This window comes from Antechinus flavipes, chromosome 1 (genome assembly GCF_016432865.1).
Source record: "Antechinus flavipes isolate AdamAnt ecotype Samford, QLD, Australia chromosome 1, AdamAnt_v2, whole genome shotgun sequence".
NCBI lineage: Eukaryota > Metazoa > Chordata > Mammalia > Dasyuromorphia > Dasyuridae > Antechinus > Antechinus flavipes.
This window is the reverse complement of record NC_067398.1, coordinates 509,284,727-509,310,808: the sequence shown is the minus strand read 5'-3', so window position 1 is coordinate 509,310,808 and position 26,082 is coordinate 509,284,727.

Sequence of the window (26,082 nt, the reverse complement as noted above, 5' to 3'; positions counted from 1 at the left end):
AGAAAGAACCTGCAAGTGGCAATTAAGAATAAGGAATATTCCAACTCTTCTGTATTGGTTGGTAAATTGAGGAGAATGAGTAAAGACAAAGGCATAATTTTATTATCTCCATAAGGCACCTGAATCTGAGAAAGTTATAAATTACTTGTTTGGGATTACATAGATAGTATGTATCTCAAGGAGGCTTCCAACTTAGGTTTTTCTAACTTTTAAGTGCAACATTCTATTCCCTCCTCTACTTAGATGTCTATGGAAAAGGAAAGATGAATAACTAAAAAATGATTTGGACTTTATGATATCTCAAATATCTCCCCATTCTGAGCTTCTGTGCCTTATCTATTACTAATGGGTAATTATACTGGGTAAAACTGTTGTCTTTAGGAAGATTGTATTGTTTGCAGGAGCAGGAATCAATCAATAAACATTTATTAAGAACCTATTCTGTGCAAAGCATTCTGCTAAGTGCTGGAAGTAGAAGACCTAGTAGGTTTCTTGAGCTTGGGGGGAAATTCTGAGGTATTTCTCTGAGATAATTATGTTCCTATGTGTCTTCTCCAATATAATGACTGACAGACAGGGGTATAGCAATAATATATGTACCTGAAGCTCTTTGGTCTTTCTCTGGGTACACTTGGTTATAAGTTCAAATAATGAGGACTTTTAACAATAATATGTTGATTTTGATTCCCCCCCAATTTGAAAAAGAATTGAGAATATTTAAAATTAATTCATTTCTACATAGTTGTTCACCATGGCACCAATCTAGACAAAGTACAACATCAATATAAAAAGTATTTAATTAGAAGAAAAATTAATCTTAGATGTGATCCCTAAACTTCATGCATATCTCCCCTACTTTTCAGAGGGTTTTGCTGCTATTGAGGAACAAGAGAGGAAGCTGATCACTAGAAGTCATGAGACATGACTTCACAGAAGTAGTAAGTACAAGGTGATGGGACTTAGAAAATCAGAGAGAAGCTGTAATGGAATGGTGACAACTGTCTTCTTGCCAAGATCTGTTGCTGAGTCTGTTCAGGCTACTACACCAACAATGAGCTAACTGTGGTGAGCATTTAGAGTTCTTGTCAGTGGTAGGAAACCAAAGGAAAAACACTGAAAGGAAAATTCCCATTAATAGTAGATTCAGAGTCCTTCCTACCCTTTGCCAGTGAGAAGAAAAGCTATGTCCAGAATTCCTTAGTAAAGACCTAATGACTGGATTAACTAGACGATACAAATAAAAAATCAGCTCCAAACTGCATTGTATTCTCTACATTTCTTTGCCCACTAATGGGATGAGGAGCTTAGAGGGATTTTATGCAACTGAGTAGTGCCTTTCCCAGAATTCCTGGATTTGGAGCAGTCTACATATTGTTTGTTGTTGTTTGGATCTAAGAGAAACTATGGGCATACAGTTGGGTAACAGATGTTTTGTGGTGTATTGTTTATTTATTTTCATCATTCCTATGCCAAGATAAAATTCTGTATTTATGTATTATTGCCCATGTGATATATCTATTCTATGAAGAGTAACCTCACTACTATGCTAAGGTCATGTGACCAGAGTTTAGTAGAATATTGTCAAAGTCAAGGGTCTTGGAACTGATTCCAATTGGGTAAATACATACTAACTATATAGTATATAAGTATATATATATCATATACTATACATAACCTATAAACTATTAGACTTATTGAGATACCACAACCACTCAAAGAGAGCTGAGGGATAGAAAAAAGTGTCTTCTCTCTGAGAAAAGGACAGCTTGACCCTTCCCCAACCTTTATAGTTAGTGGAATGAAATTCCTAAGAACCAGGATGATCTTGGAATCTTCTTGAGGAAATACTTCTTGTTAGGATTAAGCTAATGGCTAGCTGCACCTCACAGTTTAATAAAGTAATGGGAACCAATGTTGACTTCATTCCCATGGGATTTCAATGTCTTTCCACTTCCTCCCAGAGTAGTTTGGGATCCAAGATCCTCCCAATTCCTAACTCACTCTATAGCTGAAATATGCTCTTGATTAGCCTGGGGTCTGGAGATTCAGTGAAAGGCTAAATCTGTTTCTTAGTTTTCTGGTTCCCCTCTTGTTCCATATGGCATCTCCACGAGAAGACAGGCTTTTTTTGTCTAGGGCAGTGGGTTTCTTACTTCATGTATCCATGACTCCATAGAGATAGTCACTATTCCTCCATCTGTAAAAGGTGGATTGGGAGGGTGGGAAGGAGAATGAAAAAACTGTTTCCTTACCCATTTAACCAAAAAGGATGGTGAGAAGAAAGACTTCCTTAACCTCTGGAAAAGGACAAATTTCTTCAACATTCTACATACATCTACAAGCTGCTTTTCTTCCAAAGGAGAGAAAAGAGCTAGGTTTGAGCACCCAAGAGCCACTGGCTAATAGTATATTTTCTTTTCCCTGGGTATTTGTAATCTCTGAGAGGTTAGCTTCTAAAAGGCAGCCTCTAATCTGGAATCAGGCATTGGCCTTGTTGAAAGAGTTTTCATAATTACTTTATGTCTAAAAGTGTTGTAGATGCTTAACATATACTAAATGAAATTGAATTTGAATAAGAAGCAATTTATTGCTCTTTCCCAATTTCAAGAGATATATCGTATACTATATCTAAGTCATGGAGATAATCCAATGAGACATTCTCATTGGTCCTAGAAAGTAACACAGATAAATAAATGTATTTAGAAATCAGTAAGCAATAAATTACTTAGCTTTTATGGAATCTAATTTTCTATATACACAGCAATTGGTTTATATGATTCTTTCTAGCTCTAACAATCCATGTTTGAACCAATTTCCACAGTAAAAGGGAAAAGTTTAGTATTTCTCGGAGAATCAAAAGATGCCATCCTTTCTCTGTATAAATAATCCTGAAACTTTCTCTACACACATATTCATCTCTCAGAAATAGTGGTATTTCTTGATAAAAATTGATACTGGAGACCTTGAACAATAGACAGTGTTCCTTACCTGCTCCCTAGGATTACTTAAATCATCCCATACCATGACCTAAGAAATTATTCAGTATTTAAGAGAGATATTTATAGAAACCAGCTCCTAAAATAATAGAGAATTCTCCTTTGACTTAAGGAGTTACCCAGAGGGAGAAAGAATGTCAGTATTTGTGATCATCATGTTAAGGATGGCAAGGTGGTGCAATAAATAGACTTTGGGTCTGGAGTCAGGAAATAGGTTCCAAATATGGCAGCAAAATGTTCAATACAATGCCCAGTACATAGAAAGTATTATATAAATGTTAGCTATGATAATGGTGATCAAATATAATAATAAAATTAAATTTTTTTATGAGGGCAAGTAAGATTTCTCCTCATATAAAGAAGACAAGATGAGGTGCTTCAGTCCTGACTTCTCCCAGGTTTCATTTTCAGCCAGGATGAATCTGGGACTAGACCCTATGCACATATTTTCTCAACCTCTGCCCAGTGCTCTTTCCAATAAATTGTTCTGCTTTAAGAAAAAACAGATAATAAGATTAATGACATTTCTCAAATTAGTAAAGAGGAAAAAATGAAGTCATCTGTACTGGTCTCATGCACCCAACTCACTAATGATTTGCATCCTGGTATCACTTGCATCTGGTATGTATTACTGAGGGCAAAAACAAAACCTCTTCTTTCTTTGCTTTAAAGAGTTTGTAAGGGGGAAAAATATCCATCTAGTATTCTTTATGTTCAGGGTCTATTACAGGGTTTTTTGTGTGCACAGTCACAGTTTAGGAGAAATGTCATTAGGATACATGCCAGTACACAAATTCATTATTATTTAAAATCCCAGATTTGTAATTGGAAAACCAGAAATGCAACTCTGATGTATATTTCAGTTTTAGGGGCATGGGCGCAAAACCTCAGCTGCAAATGAGTCACCAAAGTTGCAACCACTGACTTTATTTACATCTATTTTTTGAGAACAAAATCAAAGAACTGAAAAAAAAAATTCAAAAGAAGTTTATTAAGTTATCAGACAGAGGAGAATCAAAAAAGGTAATCCACTGTCCCAAACCTCTATGAGTTCCACATTATATAGGATTCAAACAAAGTAGCAAGGAAACAATTACATAGATGGTTGATAATGATGATTTTTCAAATAAGGAACATGGGTTAATTAAACTGTATATCTTAAAGAAATTGGATACTGAATTTTCAGATTCCTTGTCAATTTTCTGGGGTCAGCTTGACTTGGATACCTTGAGTTAAGTATTGAACAAGTTTGGTCCCTAAATAATACAAATCTGGTTCCTTAGTGGGCAAGACTAAATTCAGACAATGCAATAATTAATAACTTACTCTACAATCCAAACTCCCCGATATCAGAAACTCATAAATGAAAGAAGTTAAAAAAAAAGACTCACTAAACTGTCTCTTCTATGGTATGATTGCTGCTCAAAGTTTACATTAAGAGTCTTGAAATATGCTTGGGTAAACATTCTTTCTGCCCTTCCTCAAACCCCATCTCTTCTTACCTATCCTTCATGTTACTTCTGTGCTCAATTGTATACTAATCCTTCCAGAACTGAAAATTCTAATATCATTCAGGAATTTGTGTAATTTATTTGTTTTATTATTATTATTATTATTATTGTCACTTTTTATTGACAAAACATATGCATGGGTAATTTTTCAACATTGACCCTTGCAAACACTTCTGTTCCAACTTTTCCTTCCTTCCCTCTACCTCCTCCCCTAGATGGCAAGCAGTTTCCTACATGTTAAAACATGTTAAAGAATATCTTAAATACAATATATGTATACATATTTATACAGTTCTCTTGTTGCACAAGAAAAATTGGATTTAAAAAGGTAAAAATAACCTGGGAAGAAAAACAAAAATGCAAGCAAACAACAACAGAAAGAGTGCAAATGCTATGTTGTGTTCCACACTCATTTCCCAGTATTCTTTCTCTGGGTATAGCTGGTTCTGTTCATCACTGATCAATTGCAACTGAATTGGATTCTCTCAATGCCAAAAATAGCCATTTCCATCAGAACTGATCCTCATACAGTATCGTTGTTGAGGTATATCATGATCTCCTGGTTCTGCTCATTTCATTTAGCATCAGTTCATATAAGTCTCTCCAAGCCTCTCTGTATTCATCCTGCTGGTCATTTCTTACAGAACAATAATATTCCATAACATTCACATACCATAATTTATTCAACCATTCTCCAATTAATGGGCATCCATTCAATTTCCAGTTCCTAGCCACTATGAAAAGAGCTGCCACAAACATTTTTGCACATACAGTTACCTTTCCCTTCTTTAGTATCTCTTTGGGGTATAAGCCCAGTAGAAACACTGCTGGATCAAAGGGTATGCACAGTTTGATAACTTTTTGAGCTTAGTTCCAAATCGCTCTCCAGAATGGCTGGATGTATTCACAATTCCACCAACAATGTATCAGTGTCCCAGTTTTCCCGCATCCCTTCCAACATTCATCACTATCTTTTCCTGTCATCTTAGCCAATCTGACAGGTGTGTAGTGGTATCTCAGAGTTGTCTTAATTTGCATTTCTCTGATCAACAATGATCTGGAACACCTTTTCACATGAGTAGAAATAGTTTCAATTTCATCATCTGAAAATTGTCTGTTCATATCTTTTGACTGTGCAATTTATTTGTTTGTTTGTTAGTCTTTACCCCTACATGAGTCAATTTTAAAATTATGATCCATCGGTCATATTTGAATAGTTGATTCCAAAAAGTTGAAATACTTTGACATTCTTCTGAGGTTTGCTATTCTTGCACCTTTTTAAGTGGCTGTAAATTATGTGCATATGCCTTAAATTTTTGTTATCTAGCTCACATTTGTTTAGATTGTTAAAGTTCAAAAGGTAAAATGGTTATGCAAAAATAGTTTACATTAGAATGTAATCTTGATGGCAAGAATTGTCTCTTGCTCTTTTGCTAGAACTCATGCTAGAACTTAGCATAAGCCTTAGATATGTTATTGGGGAGATTGTTTTGTATGTAACTCTTCATGACTCCTTTGGGGATTTTCTTTGCAAAGATACTTGAATGGTTTGCCATTTTCTTCTCCAGCTAATTTTACATATCAGGAAACTGAGGCAAAAAGATTAGGTGACTTTCCCAGGGTCACACAACTAGTAAGTTTCTGAGATAGGATTTGAATTCCTGAAGACGTTTTCCTGATTCTAAGTCTAGTGCTCTATCCAATGTACCACCTAGCTGCACCACCAATATATAGTAAGAGTTTAATAAATGTTTATTAACTGATTCTAAGTCTAGTGCTCTATCCAATGTACCACCTAGCTGCACCACCAATATATAATAAGAGTTTAATAAATGTTTATTAACTGATAGCTGACTGAAGACCCAGCATCTCATGATATAAATCCTTTCTCATGAGTCTTTGATGGCTTAGTAGTAAGTGACTAGATAATCTTTATAAAAATATCATTGCATAAAAATGAACATATAATATCTGCCTCTTCCTTCTCCTTATATACACACACACGCACACATATACATTCTCTCTCCCCACACATGCACATACACTTATAACTCTTTTAGCACTGTAACAAAGAAATGTCATGATTAGCCAAACATATATTAGAAAGAGAATATAATACCTTTTCTACTAATTTAGGTTAATTTTGACTGCTGCTAAACCTTAACCTATAAACATACCATACCTTATGTATTTCTATCAGAAATTTCTATTAGAATGAATTTCTAATCAAATTCAAACATAGAAAATTCTATTTTCTAGCTATTTTCATTATTATCTTGGAGATAAATTCCTTGGGTGGGAGAAATTTCTAAACATGAATAAAACCTCAATTAAAACTGAAAAAAAAAACCCAGAATTTTCTAATTTTATATTGACTGGGAAACTAAAAAGTTCAACATTAAGTGGGTATCCTTAGAGCCTTGTCCAAGGGGAATTAGTTACTGAAGTATTAATAGAAAGACATAATAATATTCAAAATAAAGTAATATCATCTATAATATGTAATCTGAAGGCAAGCAGAATTGTAGTGACATCCAAGTGAATTCAACCTACAAAAATGAATAGCTAAAATAAAATAGCTAAAATTAGTTTTGTAGTTAACAGTAAAGATCACAGATCTGATGAAGAAATAGTAGTGATTTCATTCATTCCACAAATACAAGAACTTGGGCTAAAAGTTTGATATTTTGCATCAAACCCTTTACTGATATTCTCAAATATCATATAGAACAGTTGGATGCTCAAAGTCTAATAGGATTAGAATTGGAAGGGAACACAGTGATCAGGAAGTTCATAGAATTGAATCAGCTTTCCAAAACTTGCATTTTGGATAAGCTATATAGCACAGTGGATACAATACTTAACTGAATCGACAAGACCTGAGTTCAAATTTGGCTTCAGAAAATTAGTAGTTTTATGACCCAGGTCAAGTCACTTAACCTTCTTTACCTCAGTTTCCTTATATGTAAAATGAAATGGAAAATGAAATGGCAAATCATTCCAGTAGCTTTGCCAAGAAAATCGCAAATGCATTCACAAAGAGTAAGACCTGACAAACAGCTGCTGCTATCTATAGTCTACATAGGTACTTCCCGAAAGCTTCTGACTTTTAGAAATGAATGGGTCAGTATATTCTAAAGAACTAAAGGCATATAGACCTAAAAGAAGCCACTGATTATTATATATCAGTGAATGAACCAACAGAAGAATATATTTACTGAAACACAAAATAGCAAATGAAGTTAAAGAGGATTATATTTATTTACTGTTATAACAAAGGGGGTCACATATTCTAGTAAAGTAAACTGGCAGATACCAATTATTGGAACACTTAAGCACAATCTCCTCAGTTTCCTCATCTGCAAAATGGAAACAACAATAATACCCACCACCCAGGGTTGTGAGGATAAATGAATTGATATTTGGCAAACCTTAAAAAAGTGCTATTTTATAAATGCAAGTAATTGTTATTGTTAAGAGATATCATTTGAATAAAGTTTTAAAGGAAGCAAGAGATTCTCAGAGGCAGAAATGAGTTGAAAATACACCCAAGCAGACAATGTAAAAACTCAAGGAAGAGAATGGATGTTCTTGCAAGGGTAGCTGTCCTACATTTGGTACAATGGATCATTTGGGGTCATAGGGTTTTAAAAAGTAGTACTTATACATCACAATACCCTGATGAGAAAGCACATCTAACATAGGTTTAAAGAAGTCCAAAGGATAGAAACCAGTTTTTAGAGGTCAAGAAGATGAGTAATATTTAATAAGATTGAAAAGGTAATTGGTATCAAGTAGTAAAGGTCTTCAACAGTTAAACCAAGGACCTTATAGCAACCCTAAAAGCAATAGAGAGCCATTGCAATTGGAGTAGAGTAGTGATATGGTTGTATCTTCATTTCAAGAAAATCACTTTCCAATTCTATCCAATCCAAACTACATTTACTAAGTATTTACTATATAACAAGCACTATTCTAAGAACTGATGGTACAATTAATAAAAAGAAAGCCCCTGCCCTCAAGGAGCTTACAATCTAATGGGGGGAAGAGTATATACAGAAGAAAACAGAAAAGGTGGGGGATAACAAGATACCAGGGAATACCTGACTGTGGTTATCTTGTTGCATGGAGTTGAAACCAGGCAGAGAAACATTTTGGAGGATAGATTGGAAAGGGAGAGAGTTTTATACCAACTCTTGAAATATTTCAAGTGATAATTGATGAGAGCTGAACTATAATGGTAGTTTGAGTAGAGAGAAGGGGAGAGAGGTAAGATTTGACTATCGATTCATCAATCAATCGATCTATTCACCTATACACATGTATCCTTCCTCTCTCTATCCCTTTTTCTCTCTTTATATATGTGTATATATATACATATGTATCCATTATATATTATTATATGTTATATATTCATTAATTATTATATATATTATATATATATATCCATTCAGTGTTATGAATGTACAATTATATAGCTGTACTACAAAATTATAATGTGTTTATTTACTAAGTGTCTTGACTAAGATCAAGCAGCTAAGTAGCAGGAGACCGGGACTGAATCTCATACCAACACATCCAGTTTGTTGCCTTGACCACTGTACTGTCCTGCCACCTACCTATGAGGAACAGACACCCATACATACCTGCCAACATTTTTGAAATTCAGATCCTCTTTTCCCACAGGCTATTAAATGAAAATGAAGGCTATTAAAATCTAACTTATGGCAGCTTAGTCATTCTTCTGTAACTAATGATGTTACTTCCCCCTCTTTTTTAAAATAGGGAGCTTGGTAATCCAGTAGAGAATGCAATGGTCCTGGAATCAGGAAGTCTTGAGTTCAAATCTAAACTGAGACATTTCCTAATGGTGTAACCCTGAAAAAATCATTTAAACTCTGTCTTTTTCATTTTCTTCCTCAATTATAAAGTTCAGATAGTAGCAATAGACCTACCTCCTAGGGTTATTGTGAGGATCAAATGAGATAATATTTGTAAAGCAGTGTCTCTTTAAATAAGACAATGTGAGGATAGAATGTTCAAGAGGTTAAGGACATTTCCTGTTAGCAAGTGGGGAAAAAAAGACAGTAAAGATTAGAGGTAAAATCTTCAAAGGGGAGCCCTTTTTTCTCCAGAAACTACTCAGATGTGTCCAAGGAAATGTTGATTCAGGGACACATGTTTGGCTTCTTCCACAACAGGGGGTACTGAGGAACAGATGGAATGCCACTCTGGAAAAACAGATGGGTTTGAAGATGAGCTGTCAGACTGCAGATTGGCATGTGGCATTGGTTTCCATTGCTCCAGCACTGCTCAGTGGGTAGCTCTGCAGTCTATCCTACTACAGATCTGGTCCCCTACAGTTGTGAATCAGTGTCCTGGTTGGAAACCCCTGTTCAGTCAGGTGATGATAGCATATTGCACAAGTTGATTGTGTACTTGAAGGCAGAGATTTGTTATCTCGAGAGACAGACTTTTGTGCCAAGAAATTGGTTCATATTTATTCTATTGAGACAACATAATATAATGGAAATTCAGAGCCCTGGGCTTAGAGTCTGGATCTGAGATCATATCCCATTTGTTCCCTACCTGAATCACCTTGGATGAATCAGTTAATGTTTCTGAGACTATTTTAATTCATCATCCCACTTCCAGAGCTTATAGTATTTCTAGGTGATTGAGCTAGGATTTAAATCAGTTTTCTTGCCTCCTTTTCATACCACAACTTTTTGTGTCAACTCATAAATATTCTAAATGAATATTTCTTGTTTGTTAATTCATTTTTATTGTTAAAATTTAAGAATTTGGGATAAGATTTTGTCAATCAATACTTCAAGTGTCTACTGTTTGCCAAGAACTATGCTAAGTAGTGGAGACACAAAGAAAGGGAAAAGACAGTTCATTTTCTCAAGGAGCTCATATTCTGATGGGAGGATTGGTAAACACACAATTATGTACAAACAAGATATCATAGGATACTTTGACAATAATTAACTGGGGAGAGGCACAAGCACAAGGGGCATTGAGAAAGGCTTCCTTTAAACAAAAGTTTTAACTAGAACTGTTTTAACTAGAATTTAAAGACGGCTAAGGAAGTCAAGTGGTAAAAATGAAGAGGGAGAGAATTCCAGCTATGAGGGACAGATGTGAAAATGCTAGGGGTCTAGAGATGGACTGCTTTGTGCCAAGAACAGCAAATAGATCAGTACCATTGATATTGAGGTTGGGGAAGAGAGAAAGGAAGATATTTACATGTTTATTTAATAGTTTTAGAAGATTGTTATGAAGTTTAATCAAAATTTTAACATAAATGAAAGAAGTAATTATTTATTATTTATCATTTAGTACTATTTCTGTTGCCTTTAGATACCATGGATGAGATTTTCTCTCTCCTTATAGTCACCATTTTTGCAAGGTTGGAGAAATTGTCATCTGTGCTGGTAGATGAAGTGATCATATCCAAAAAACTCCGTATCTTCTACCCTCAAAGGTAAATAGGTCAAGTATTATAATTTTTAAATAACAAAAATGAGATTTAGAGAATTTAAGTGATTTCATCAAGGTCACCTAGTTAGTCAATATCAAAGTCAGGACAGGAAACCAAATTTTCGTTTACTTTGTCCAGTGTTTTTTTTTTTTCCTATAATAGGTCAATGAATGAATAATAGTTATGGTCTCATGGCGACATTGATTCTATTTACAAAAAAGTTAATAAATGTTCAGAGTAAGATGTTGCTTATGCAGTATCTACCTGGACTAAAAAATGTGATGTTCAAACAATTCAGTTGTCAGTGTTGAGTTGGAAAAGAAACTTTCTAATTAATGGTTACACTGTGAATAGAGTATCAGACCTGGAGTTAAGAAGGTCTGAGTTCTCATTCAGCTTCAGAAACTAGTTATGTAAACGTAGGCAAGTAATTTAATTCTGTTGGCCTCAGTTTTTTCATCCATAAAATAAGGTGAACAAATCATTTTAGAATCTTAACTAAAAAAAAAAAAAACACCTAAAAGGGGTCATAAAGAGTAAGACACAATTGAAACATGTTCCGTTTGAGGAGCAATCATCAAAGTCACATGACCAAAAAATGAATTACAATCACCTTCTAACACATGTGATGGTCCAATAAACTTTTTTCTGACTTCTAAATTGGAGATGTTGCCTAATGGGTTGCTTGCTTGACTTTAAATAGTAGGAATCATGGAATTTAGAATCCCTCATAACCTGGGATTTTACTTAATAAATTACACTTCTCACCTTTTTTATATATATTATATGTGTGCCCATATTAGACTTGCATTTTTACATGATCTAACAGCTGCTCACAAAAGGCATGATCTGAGAATCTGAATGATAGTTGAGCTTGGGGCTGGAGGTAGATTTTAGAAGAGGGAAAAATAAGCAAGGATCTGAAACAATACTAAACTTATTGTTCTTTCCTCCAATCTCTGAAAATGTACCAGACTAGAATTTTATCTGTCCACCTCCCTAAATATTGATGATTTAGGAATACAACAGCTTAAAGTTCTTTGAATACCATCCTTTACAAGGGAGTAAGATATCCCAAGATTACACCTGCAAGTTTTATTCGTTTCCATCAAATATTAGTTACATAAATAATGAATAATGAATAAATCCTTTTGTCCAGATAAATACCAAACAAAAATAAGAGAAATTAAACTGATTAATTAAAAAAAACACAGCATGAATACACTCTTTATATGGAAGCAAGATCAACAGTTCAACCAAGAAATCAAGATCTCATCCAAGAAGAAATCCCCAAAGTGTTCAGGAAGGCAAACTGAATACAGTTTCTCCTATACAGCTGTAACTTCCAAAATTCTCTTCTTCTTTATATCTTCTCTCTTCATGTATATGCAATTGGTCCAATGATGATCTACATTAGGTGTATTTCTATTCACTAAAGCTTTCAGACACACTTTGTTTTCTCATAAACATACAATCTTGTATCAGCCTTTCCTCCACTGATCTTAAGTTATTTCAAAGGAATAGTATACAAAGTACTTGTGGCTTGGTCAAAATCTTGGTTACATTCATGTATTCTACTTCTCTTTCTTCCACTGTCATCCTTCTAAGAATATTATTATAGAGGTTATTAAATTCTCAAAGGATATCCCAGCAAAACCCAAGGCAGATCCTATCAACTTGAAAAGGCTTCAGGTATGGACTCAATAATGGGATGTGCATCTCTCACTCAAGGATGAGCTAAATTCAAACATGCTCAAAATCCCAGGCCCATTTTATCCTCCTATAAAATGTGAATAATATTAACTCTCATGGTTACCTTTTAGAATGGCCTTTGAGTTATTCAGGAAGAACTAACCACTCTGCTATGATGGGTTGCAGCCTTTTTCAGGGCTGCTCACCCACTTGTCATATGTACCTATCACCCAGCTCTCAACTATAGCTCTAAGAAGCTATGTGCATGTGCAGTGGCCATACCCAAGTAAAAACCTTTTGGATAGACAGGATAAACCAGATTAATTGTAATTGATGACCTCAAACCCATTGGTGAGTTAGGAGGTTGTCTATCCCAAGCATGTGAAGATTTCCCCAAAAGAATGAATGAATGAGACCAATTTGTTCCAACAGTCATGGAAGTAACTGATGTAGACAATGTGATTAGTGTTTGGTCTAAGCTTAATCTAAGCTTGGAAGATACCAAAATCAAACACTGCATTCTAGCCATCAACATTTATCTTTTTATTTTTTAAGGTAAGGAACTGGAGCATAATTTGTTATCTTTTTTAAAACTTTATTTTTAAAACACATTGTTTTCACTACACACCTCTCAGATTGGCTAAGATGAGAGGACAAGGCAAGGACAAATCTTAGAGGGGATGTGGGAAAACTGGAACACTAATACATTTTTGGTGGAGTTGTGAATGGATCCAGCCATTCTGGAGAGTGATTTGGAACTATACTCCAAAAGTTATCAAACTGTGCATACCCTTTGATTCAGCAGTGTTACTACTGGGTTTATGCCCAAAGATATCTTAAAGGAGGGAAAGGGACCCACATGTGTAAAAATGTTTGTGGCAGCCCTTTTTGTAGTGTCAAGAAACTGGAAACTGAGTGGATGTCCATCACTTGGAGAATGGTGAAATAAATTACGGTATATGAATGTTATGGAATATTATTGTTCTGTAAAAAATGATCAGCAGTATGATTTCAGAAAGGCCTGGAGAGACTTACATGAATTGATGCTGAGTGAAATGAGCAGAGCCAGGACATCATTGTACTTGGCAACAGCAAGATTGTATGAAGATCAATTCTGATGAACGTGGCTCTTTCTAACAATGAGATAATTAATGCCAGTTACAATGATATTGTGATAAACAGAGCCATCTACATCCAGAGAGAGGATGGTGGGGACTGAGTATGGATCATAACATAACTCTTTTTGTTCTCACTCTTTTTGTTGTTCTTCGCTTGCATTTTGTTTTCTTACTCATTTACTTTCTTTTTTTGATCTGATTTCTCTTGCAGCAAGAGAAGTATATAAATGTTTATACATAAAAAACATTGTTTTATGAATTATGTTGGAAGAGAAAAATCAGAGCAAAAAGGAAAAACCAGGGGAGAGACAAAAAATAGAAAAAAAGAAGTGAACATAGCATGTGTTGTTTTACATTCAGTCTTATTTTTCTGGATGCAGATGGCATTTTCTGTCCAAAGTCTATTGGGATTGCTTTGGATCACTGAACTACTGAAAAGAACCAAGCTTTTCATAGTTGATCATCACACATTATTGCTGTTATTGTGTACAATGTATTCCTAGTTCTACTTGTTTCGCTCAGTATCAGTTCATATAAATCTTTCCAGGTCTTTCTATAGTCAGCTTGTTCATCATGTTTATAGAACAATAATATTCCATTACCTTCATATACCATGACATATTCAGCCATTCCCCAATTGATGGGCATCCACTCCTTTTTCAATTCTTTGCTACCACAAAAGAGGCTACTACAAACATTTTTTGCACACGTGGACCCTTTTCCTTCTTTTATGATTTCCTTGGGATGCAGACCCACTAATGGCAGTTCTGGGTCAAAGGGTATGCACAATTTTGTAGCCCTTTGGGCATAGTTCCAAATTGCTCTCCAGAATACTTAGATCATTTCACAATTTCACCAATTCTTGGTCTTCCATCTGTAAGAAACCCAACTTTCCATTGGGTTTTTAACTTGCTGAGTATTACATCCAATGAACAATCTCTATCATGTTTTCCTTCTCCTTAAGATTTTCTATCTGGATGGCCCTTGTACAGCAAACTATAATATTGGTATTCTGGGAATCATTGTTTTATGTTTTAGAAGAAGAAAATTGAGGCTTGATGTCAGGGAAAATTTCTCAATAATAAGAGCTGAACAACATTAGAATAGATTGCTTCACAAAAGTGGTAGGTTACCCCTTCTTGGAGGTCTTCAAATAGAGCCTGGATAACTATTTGTCAAGTATGTAACAGCAGAGGTCCCTTTTGGGGATAGGTAGGCCAAAGAGACTGCTGAGATACTTTCCAACTCATAAATTCTGTGATTCTGATTTCTCCATGGGAATTAATTTATACTGACATCAATCAATAGACAATTTCACTCCTGTCTATGAAGAAACTTCTCTTGAGCAATTTTTCTTACATACAAATTCAGCAAGTCAAACCATTTTCAAACTACAAAGCATCTTAGAGACCATCCAAACATTTTTTTTTACAAAGGAAAACATTAAGGCCCAGAAGAATTATATGACTTCCCCAAGGTGACAGTTAGTAGCAGGGCCAGAGGAAAAACCCTGATCTCCTGATTTCCAGTTCAACTCTCCTAATTATCTGTTTGATGTATGCTGGAATGTGCTTTGAATTACCAGGAGAGAACAGTTCTGACATTCTTGTTCCATAGAGCTGGTAGAATTCAGAGAAGGGAATAATAGCATAGTTCACCCTCAGGGAAATCTGGTTGATCAGGGCAATTCAGGGGTGGGGGGGACAGAAGGAAAAATCACATGGCGGGGCTATGGGGGAAAGAGGTCATCCTCCTACACATGGAGAGAACATGCTTTCCAGCATTTCAGTGTTCCCATCTCCTGACATGCAAGTCAGCTGCCTAGCAAATAAGCAACACAAATAACCCAACCCCCAAACCCCCACTCCCACCCTGCATTTCCTTCCATCCTTTTAGGCAGATGTTTCCATCTCTTAAAAATAAAAGTGGCATTAATTCTTACCAGCTTTTTCACTTCCCACCCTCCACCCCCAAAAGATTCAGTCCCTCCCTTGCTGCAAACAGCACTTCAATGGGTTCAAGCTTCAAGTTCAAACTCCAGATTATCATTTGAGAGAACATTTGGAAAAACACCTCATTTAGAAACAATTCTTTTAATGAACTGCTTGTTTTTTTTTAATATCCTAATATTTTTTAAAGTGGAAAATTCCATGAAAGTCGTTTTCTGCTCCCTATTATCAGGTACTCCTTGTTTTCCACATGAGGTTGGAGTTTCACCCTCACTCCCGGAAACCACAAGGGATAATAAGCATAAAGAGTAAAAATCAGCAAGTATTTCTGTACCTCTGGGCCCAACATAGGACAAAGATATAGAGGAAGTATCTAAAACAGGATGGCTATTGGCAAAATGATTGGGGTAGAGACTAAGATGGGATGTGAAGTACAATCTTATCTTGCCAACTAGAAACTAGATACTTTTATTTTTTACTTCTCCAATGTTCTTTCTGTGTTGATGTTATTTATCCTTTGTTCTCCATTCTCAGAGACAACCATGACATCAGGGACGTGATGCCATGACATTCAAATGAATTGGATTTAAGTAAGGGAAGACTGTGCAAAGTCACTAGTCTTGCTTTCTCTTCCAGAGCCATCTGGATCCAGTGGCAAGATATAGATCAGGACAATTAGAAATGGCCCTAGATGTAGTGGGAGACCTTACTTAGCCTTTTAAAATTAATGTCTTTAAATGGTCTCAGTTTGACTAAACAATTGCTGATTCAATAATTAAGGTTAAATAAGAAAGAAATGAGGCAAAGAATTGTGTTTTTTACTTAGTTTAAAATAACAAATAAAGAAATAAATTTGTTAAGGAAACACCCTCACGGTTAAGGACAAAACAGAAATAAATGCTATTAATATTCACCATGAGCAAATCAGGATCTTAATTATGCCTTATATCCAAATCACTCTGATTACTATTGATTGGCAAATAAAAAGTCCCAGGCCAAGCCCCATTTGGTTTTACTACATATAATTATTATTATTGTTATGTATGTGTTTACCCCTCCCCACTTTCCCATTCCTGGAATCCTATAAAGTCAGAAATTTTTTACCTCATCTCTTAACAGAGATTTCTCTGTACTTGCCTCAGCATCTAATACCACTCATTCATTTAGCATACGTTAATTTAGCATCAATCTATTTAGCATTAATCACTTACTAGTTACTTACAGTAACTGAAGACTTAAATCCATTTTTATCAAACTCTTCTTCTTGGTGGAAAATGATCCCCAGGTTATGTTAGCTCATGTTGTTATATTTTCACCGATTTATTTAGATATGTCACTCTATATAAGGGACTTACTCTTTGGTAGTGTATTGAAGTTTATGGATTCCTAAGAACAATGTTTTTTAAAGGCATAGAATAAAATACATAGGTTTGCAAAAGAAAACAATTATATTGAAATATAGTTACAAAAATGCTTTTTAAAAAACCTATGTATGCAAAAGAAAGCAATTATATTGAAATATAGTTATAAAAATGTATTTTTTTTTAAATAAGTTCATCAACCCCTTGAAATCGATGGATTTGATACTGAGGTAAAAAAACAAAATAAAACAAAACAAAAAATAACTTTCTAACAATAAGAATTACATAAAAGTATGTTGGCCTGCTTCAAAAAGTACTGAATTTACCCTCCTTGGGAGTGGCATGGGGGGTATCTTCAGTTTCAAAACTTATTAACCTTTATGGTACCATAGTTCTTTGCATTTTTTTTCTGCTGAGCTTATTCTGTTGGCATATTGATTACCTACATGACTATACTATACACAATATAAATGTAGTAAGGAAAAAAGCCTTAGCTTATGATCCATGAGAATTTACATTTTATTCATCCCATTTCTTAGTGAATATTTATTCTTATTAAAATGTCCATTTTGTGAATTTATTCTTTTTCCCCCCTTTCTCACTCCCTTGACTCAATAAGTATATATTCTGCCCCTCCTTTCTTCTTTCTTCTCTCATTTCTGTCTCCTTCTCCTGGAAGGCAGTTTCTCAGTATGGGAATTGCCTGTGAGACCCACTCTAGGTATAGCCTTTGCTTCCTAAGCCAGCTTGCTAATTCTTCCTTGAGACTGATCCAGGGCCCCTGACCCTTGAGCCAAGGCCTCTTTTATTATGAATTTCTAAGCTTCCCTGACTTTCAAGACTCATCTAATCCCTTTGACCTTCTTGCTCTCTTATATCCTGCTCAGCTTCCTGGGTTCACAAATTGCCACACTCAATCTCTAATTATTTTTCCACTTCTTCCCACTTCTATCTTAATCTGCCATAGAACCACAGAATATGAGAATGGAGAGCTAACCCCTATGGCAAAGAAAGCTTCACTAAATGGACCATCCGTTATCTTTCTGAAGCTAAGGAAGGGAAGTTACAACCTACTGAGTCCACCGGATTTAATTTAGGAAGCTTTTCCTGGGATCGAGTTAAAATTACTTCTCTATAGCTAGTCATTGCTCCTGATTCTGTACTCTATAACCAAGCCTACTTCCTCTCTCATATGATAAAATTCTTTCCTATACTTGAATGAAGTGATCATATTCTCCCTAAATTTTCTCTTCAGATCAAGCAATCTTCACAGGACAGGGACTTATGATCCTTCAGCATTTTTGCTCTCTTCTAGATGCTCTCCAGTCAATTCATATCTAATTAATATGACAATGATAAATGTTAATAATAATAATTAATATCCCTACTAAAATGTCTTCCCAGAACTGAAAGCAATACTCCTGTTGTGACCTTACTATGACAGAGAACACAAGAAGGATTATGTTCTCATTCCTTGAAGTTATTCCTCTCTTAATGCAGTTGAATATCATGTTAGAATTTTGCTATATCACTTTGCTGACTCATTTTATTTTGTAGTCCATTAAAATGCCAAATATTTTTCAGACAAACTACTTTTGATCATACTTCTCTCAACGTGATTTTTTGGATGTAAGTTTAAGATAAGGGCAGTTAGATGTAAAGTAGAAGCATAAGGAGCCTTTAGTCAGGATCTTAAGTTTAAATCTGCCTTTAAACATTTAACTGTGTGACCCTAGAAAAGTCACAAACTGTTTATCTCAGTTTCTCATCTGTAAAATAGAGACATACTGGAGAAGGAAATGGCTTTTTTTTTTTTTTGGCCAAGAAAATCCTATGGACAATAATGGGGACACTGAGAGCAAGACAAAATGGAATGACTAAATAACAATGATATATTTATCCCTATTGTCATTAGAGCTGAGGAGTAAATGGAAGTAAATAAAGAATAAGGAGACTGGAAAGGAAGGAGAAGACTAAGAAATGAGGGACTTTAAAAGTCAAACGATGGATTTTAGATTTGATCCTGAGAGACACAAGTTTATTTTCCACAAAAATTACATGAGATATTTGATCAAAGATTTTTACCAAAATTTAGGCAAATTATAGCTAAAGTGTTTCCCTCATCTACCAGTTTATTAACCCTGTCAAAAGAGGAAATTAGGTTAATCTGGAATGACATTCTTGAAAGTCTTGCTGGCTCTTTGCAATTACCACTTCCCTTTCCAGATGTTTGTTTCCACAAACTGTTGGTTTGTGTGGAAATGGTTTCTAACCATTTCTTTGATGATCTGTTCTAGATTTTCCCCAGGACTCAAAGTCAGGCTTATTGGCATAGAATATACACACTTTGTTCTCTTCCCTCTGGAGAAGGTATTTCCCTTTTTTCAACCTTGTGTTATTTCTTCCATTTTCCACACTCTTTCAAATATCACTGGCAGAGACCAATCATCACTTCCTCCTGTTCTTTTCGTATCCAAGGTTGCAGTTCCTTTGACCCAGGTGATCTGAATTCATCAGGCATAATGACTGACACCTTCCTCATTTTGGATATCAAGTTGTATTAACACAATATCTGAATGTTTTTACCTTCTTGTTGCCATTTATCATTGTCACACCCATCCCAATCAGTGTTCCTGTCCCTTCTTAGATCATCTATTTTCTCCCCTGTATAGCTCAAAACAAGACAAAACAATAAAAAACAAAACAAAAACATTTTTGTTTAATATAGTTTTCCTCTCAAGCTTCAACTCATCCTGAGTTTTAACACTGCATCTCTATTTTTCTAGGGCTATATCTTACTTCTATATTCACCCGATATTATCTGACTTTGCTTCCATACCACATTGGTCTTGTCAAACACTACGCATTTTTCCTCTTTATTGGCATTGTTTCTCTCTGTATCTACAGAATTTCATCCTTGTGCATTTCTCATTACCTCTGGACTGAATTTCCTTGTAAAATTTTAATCCATAGAATTCTAGCTATGCTTCTTACAAATACTCTTTTTCCCCCACCTCAATAGTATTTTATTTTTTCCAAATACACGTAAAGAGAATTTTTAACATTTATTTTTGCAAGATTTTGTGTTCCAAATTTTTTCTCCCTTCCTTCCTTACCCCCCACCTCCCCAGGTTTGTGAATACTCTTTAAGTTCATAAAAAATTTAACAGCACTTAGTGGAAATATTACTTTTGAAGTTAGAGGACCTGCATTCAAATTTTGACTCTACTACTAACTACTTATGTAACCTGGGAAATATAATTTAAGCTTTCTGAGCCTCAGTTTCCTTATTTAAAATTAAGGCATTACACAGATGACCTTTAAAGTCTTTTTTTCCAGCTTGAAATATAGGATCTACATATCTCACATACTTAAGTAGTCCTTCCTATGAGAGGCTAGATAATACTCAAACTTGCTAACTTATCCTTTAGCTAAAGCTCCCTGGATTTAACTCAGCTCCAATGTATTGCTTCTACTTGGCCTCTAAAACCAAGTAGTATATGTCATCTTAAAACAGTCTCTGCTGAATTGGAATTGCTTCAATTAGGTATTCTAGGCCAAGCTCATTTACTAGCTTAGAGGTAGAAATTCACTGCTAATCTATCAGAAAGGTTTCTGATTTCTGGTAAATTTTTAGTAATCTACTCACAGTCTTTATTATTGGAGAATCTTTCTTGAACATTATTTTATTAAGTTTATTAAATAAACACACACACACATACACACACACACACACACACACACACACACACACACACACACACACACACACACCCTACCTGTTTGCCAAAGCCAAGATTAGGACTGAGGTTTTGTGATTCCATATCTAATGTGTTATTTTTTTTCCCGTTATAATCAAAATCCATGGAAAACTCTAAATTGGAACTTAATCCAACTGCTTGTAGCTTGTCCCCCAGAAATCTTCATAAGAAATAGAAGTAGAAAGGACCATCAAAGTCATCTAACATAACACATTCATTTTGACTTCATGGCTTCATAGGAGCAGAGTTTGGATTTCAACTTGGATCCTATGACTGCAAGTTCAACATGCTTTATACTGCAATTCTTAAATCAAATGAGAAATTGAGTTAATTAGTTAATTAACTAACAAAGTTAATTAACCTATCAATGTTCATTTATGATTTGAACCTAGTCTCTTGATTCTTGGTTGAGGATTCTAATCATGAGATTTAAAAAGAAGTATCAAAATTGAGAAAGATTCCAATTCCAGCCCTTTTGAATTCATCCCTCTTCATATTCCCCAGTGGATTATAAGCTCCTTGAGGGGAGGGATTATTCTATGGTTGTTTTTATATCTCCAGTGCCTAGCTCAATACTTTGCACTTAGAATTGACTTATATTAATGAATATGGTAGGAGACATAAAGAGTACAAAGTGCTAAAGCTCGAGAAATCCAGGGTTTCTATATATACTTTGAGTTACTTAGCACAAGGGCATGACATAACTGAAATCATTATTAGTTAATAGAAGCAGTATGACTATTATTACAAAGGCAAATTCCTTGTTGAAAGACATAGAGCATTTATTCTCTACATTTTTCATAAGGAAGAATAGGCTTCTCAATCAACAGCGGTTTCACCTGAAGGACACAGCTGTGCACAGTGGACAGCTATTTGACACCTACATTTCTATGCTTCTGACAAGAGTATTTACTTTTTTAAAAAATTAGAAACGATGGTGAAAGTTTAACCAAGAAACATAAAGAGCCAGTTATCCTACCAAGATCCCCTGCAATCATAAAAATGAAACGTTTGGGAATAAGTCATTTTTAAAGGTGATTAAACTGGAACCAGGTGTTCAAGTGATTCCTGAATTGGTTTGAGGGGCAAAGCCCAGGATAGTAGAATAAGGTAAACACTCATAGGAAGTGTCCTCGCACCACATGGACAGACATGTTTCTCTTCTTTAGCTATTTAGAGTCTTAAAACAGTTTTTAATTTTCCTTCCTCACTCCAGCAACCCTGGGATGAGTTTCTGAAGCTTTTTAAATTAAAAAAGAAAAGGTTAGTGGAGGGGGAAGGGGAAGAGAACCAGGCACCCTGCCAACTGGTCTCAGTAACCTCTTTGTTCTACAAAGCACGGCAGAGAAGTTAATAACTGACCCCAAAGTGCTGAAACTCTTGAGTAGCTGAGTCAGCGGGATGGACCCCTGCCCATGAACTGTAGAGATGTCTTTTCTACCTCCTCCCGCCTTTGATCACAGGTGTGCTCTGCCTGTCATTCCACTCCAGTAACCAAATAGATTACCTCCCGAAATGGGACATGTCTCAGGAATTGTTATAAAGGGCTCAGTGTCAAGGCCAACTTTGAGAAAAAAGGGGGGAACTATGAGAGGGGGTGAGAGTTGGGGCTTGGGAAGCAAAGGGGAACGTGGTGATAAATTCTACTGGATTCACAGGGTTCCATCTACAGCAAGCTCTTTGGTTGTGAAGATTGTTTTGCTTTGTCATTCAGATGGACGATAAAGAAGCAAAATGATTGCAATGACCCAATTGGTCAACAAGCATTTATTTGGTACCAAGGATTGTAATAAGCATTGGAGACACAAAGACCAAAGTGAATCAGTCCCTGCTTTCAAAGAGCTTACATTCTAAATGGATTTAAGGGAGTAATAAAGACTCCATTCTAAATGTGGAAATGTGTTTAGAAGAAGAAGAATTTAGAAGAATGTTTGGAAGAATTTGTTTACCCTATATTGGATTCCTTGTATAAGGGAAGGAAAAGGGAGAAGGAGGGAGAAAAATTTGGGACATAATGTTTTGCAGGAAGGAATGTTGAACACTATCTTTGCATGTATTTTGAAAAATAAGGCTGGTGTGCCTTCATGACTATTGTCAGAGGAAAGTCTATTAAAATGGTTTGTCTGATTAATCAAGCCAGCTGCTGCATAAAGAAAGAGAGAGAATAGAGGCACAAAACTAAATTATGATGGTTTGTTTTTGTTAGTGCCTCCCAAATTTTCCTGAGATATAAGAGGAAGGAAGAAAGATGAGCAGAATAGCAATTTCCATCCAGACCCAGGATCCTCTCTTTATATGTGGTCTCAGATGTGAGGTCAATCCCCCAGGCGATAATATCCTTCTTACCAAGCTCACCCCTCTCCTCTTTTAGTAGTCTTCCCCCTGACAGATATCCTGTGTCTTTATATTGTTGCCTGGTTAAGGATGCCCTTTCTCAAATTTTACCTAAGCTCCAGGTCTTTCTGCCTTTTCCTCTGATCAAAACTTGTATCTTCTTCCTTTGAAACCCTAATAGGTGAATGTTAGCTAATCTGGCCAGTTAATTTTAAATGACTAATAATGACCTACTACATTCTTCCCAGGTCACATATTAATTTTAACGGAGACTTTCTCTCAGAATATGGAAGCTGCTACAGCAAAGAGTACTCATAACTACACAGAGTAGTGATTAAGTATCATTACCTTCCTAGTTATAAGACATTGTCAGAATATTGTCTTGACACTGGTAATCGGTAGACTAAGTCTTGTAAAAAGTGGTACTTGTAAGATTATAATATTGTTATAGTGAGTGAAATATCTGTAGGCAAATAAAGCAATTAGTTAATGATGGATATATACAAAGAATAGAAATGTCATTATAGCATTGGAGTGTGACTCAATGCATGTTGAGAATATTGTGGCTACTTAAGGTATAGAACTGGGTCTGTGATACAATGATATAGTAAGATTCTAGAACTTGTCAAAAAACAAAACTTTAGTCCAAATCCCACCTCTAAAATTTATTATGTGACCATAAGTAAATTATTTAGTCTCACTAAGTCTCAGTTTATACACATGCACACATACATATTGTGTGTATTTATACATATATGTGTTTGTGTGCTCATTACTTTGAAAACCTGAATAAATGACTACTATTAATCTTGTACAATTTAAGGATGTGTTTCAACCAGGCCTTTGAATGCAAAACCCTAGCAGGATCATTTCGGGGCAATTAGAGTGATGGAAAAGTAAGGCAATCCCCAGAAACAGGTGCTCTCTTCCTTTTCACTCTCTGTCAGCCTATCTCCCAAAATAATTTCATGCTAATGTGAGCTGACAATAAAGCTCATCAGATCTGCTTACCAACTCATGAAACGTTCAAATCTTAATGGGAAAATCCTAATGGCGAACAATTAGGAAATGGTTTCTAGAATCATATGGCTGATTTTCATCTGGCCTCTAACTCCATGAGAGAATTTCCATAAAAATTACACTAGAGAAGACTCCAGCTTGGTGATTCTGAGTAGGCTGTGAAGTTCTGTATTTAAATGAAGCAAGATGTGCATTCCTCCATGACAAGGACAATGCTGCTTGCTTTTGCCTTTCTCAGCCTAGTCAGGCAAAACTGGAGACACATGGTGGGGGGAAAGGCCTTAAAACTGTTTATTTGTGATTCATCTCTAGCTTGCTTAGGAGAGTGCAACACATATAGAGTTAGGGACATTTCCCCACTTTGTTTTAACTTCTTTGTTTTAACTCACACTGGTTTAGTTTTCAAGAACAGTTTCTCCATGTGCCCCTGATGCACATATGCCTTAAGTCAGTCAGTAGCATATTATTATAGGGGAAACATCAGAAGCCCATGGAGTTCTCTCTTTACAAACTGTTTTTCTCCCACTAGCCAAGGAACTGACATTTGCCAAAGGCAAATGGAATTTAAGCAAGGAGAAGTTCAAGGTTAGCCCTGTTTTCTGACATTCTCCCCCCCTCCCCAGACCATAAGGTGGGTAAGGGATCAGGCAAAATTTGACTACATCTGGGTCTATTCTCCTGATTTTAGGACTTGAAGCAGAGCTCTGGGACACAGAAAAGGCGGATGGTAACCCTTATGATTGATGGCCCACAGCATGGCCTTTTTAATAGCATAATCTTCAGCTTTTCCGGAGGCTTTAATTTAAGGCAAATAAGCAGCAGTGGAGGCCTAAAGTGAGGTTTTTCAAAATCCTAGGATTATATGGAGAGCTAAGAACCCTTAAAAAATAAATAAATCTTTTACAGCATCTCTAAACATTGTCTGAAGATGTTTTCCACATGGAGGGTGGTAATTGCAAAGTGACTTTGGAAATATGGAAGGAACTGAAGAATTGCTTATGGTCAATTCATCTTATAGACTAAGGTTTACTGCATTTATTAGAAGGAGATCTGTAAATTTCCTGAATAACATTAAGATCAGTGGCCCTTATTAAGGTTCCAATTGTCAAACCCTCCTAGGTGACAGTGAACATGGGGCTAGTCTATTTGGAGAAGCCAATTCACTAGCACTGCCCTACCCAGGGAAATCAGGTTAGACCAACACTGTAGACATCCTGAGTGCGTAAATCAAGCAGCACTTTACCCCTCTGAGATTTCCAGTCTTTCAGATGAAAGCCATTCCACACCAGGCAGTCCACTGACTCACACTGAAGAGAATAGCCGGATCCCATTGTCCAGCTCGGACATGCGAGGGCTTTCTTGGAATGCGAGGGTCAATGTTCTGGAATTTGTCTGAGATTGTAGAATAGAATTTAGGACTTTTACCCCCAAAGTACTGAATCTGGTGTTACTGGTTCATCACTATTGTGGCTTATGGCTAAAGCCGGCTAATAATAATAATGATGATGTATATATGTATATATACTATATATACAGAGAGAGAGAGAGACAGAGAGAGAGAGAGACAGAGAGACAGAGACAGAGACAGAGACAGAGACAGAGACAGAGAGAGAGAGACAGAGAGAAAGAGAGAGAGGTATACTAGAACCAGCTAAACTGGACCAATATTAAATTTTCAATGTGAGCATTTATATCTCAGAAACTGGAAAATGCTACAAATCAGAGCTTGATTTATTGTTTTATTGACTACAGTTTTAAGAAAATGTTGGGGGAAATATCAATAATGCAAATTAAACTTAAAAGTATATCTAGCATACTTTTTTGTGGTCAGTTGTTAAAGATTTACCAGCACA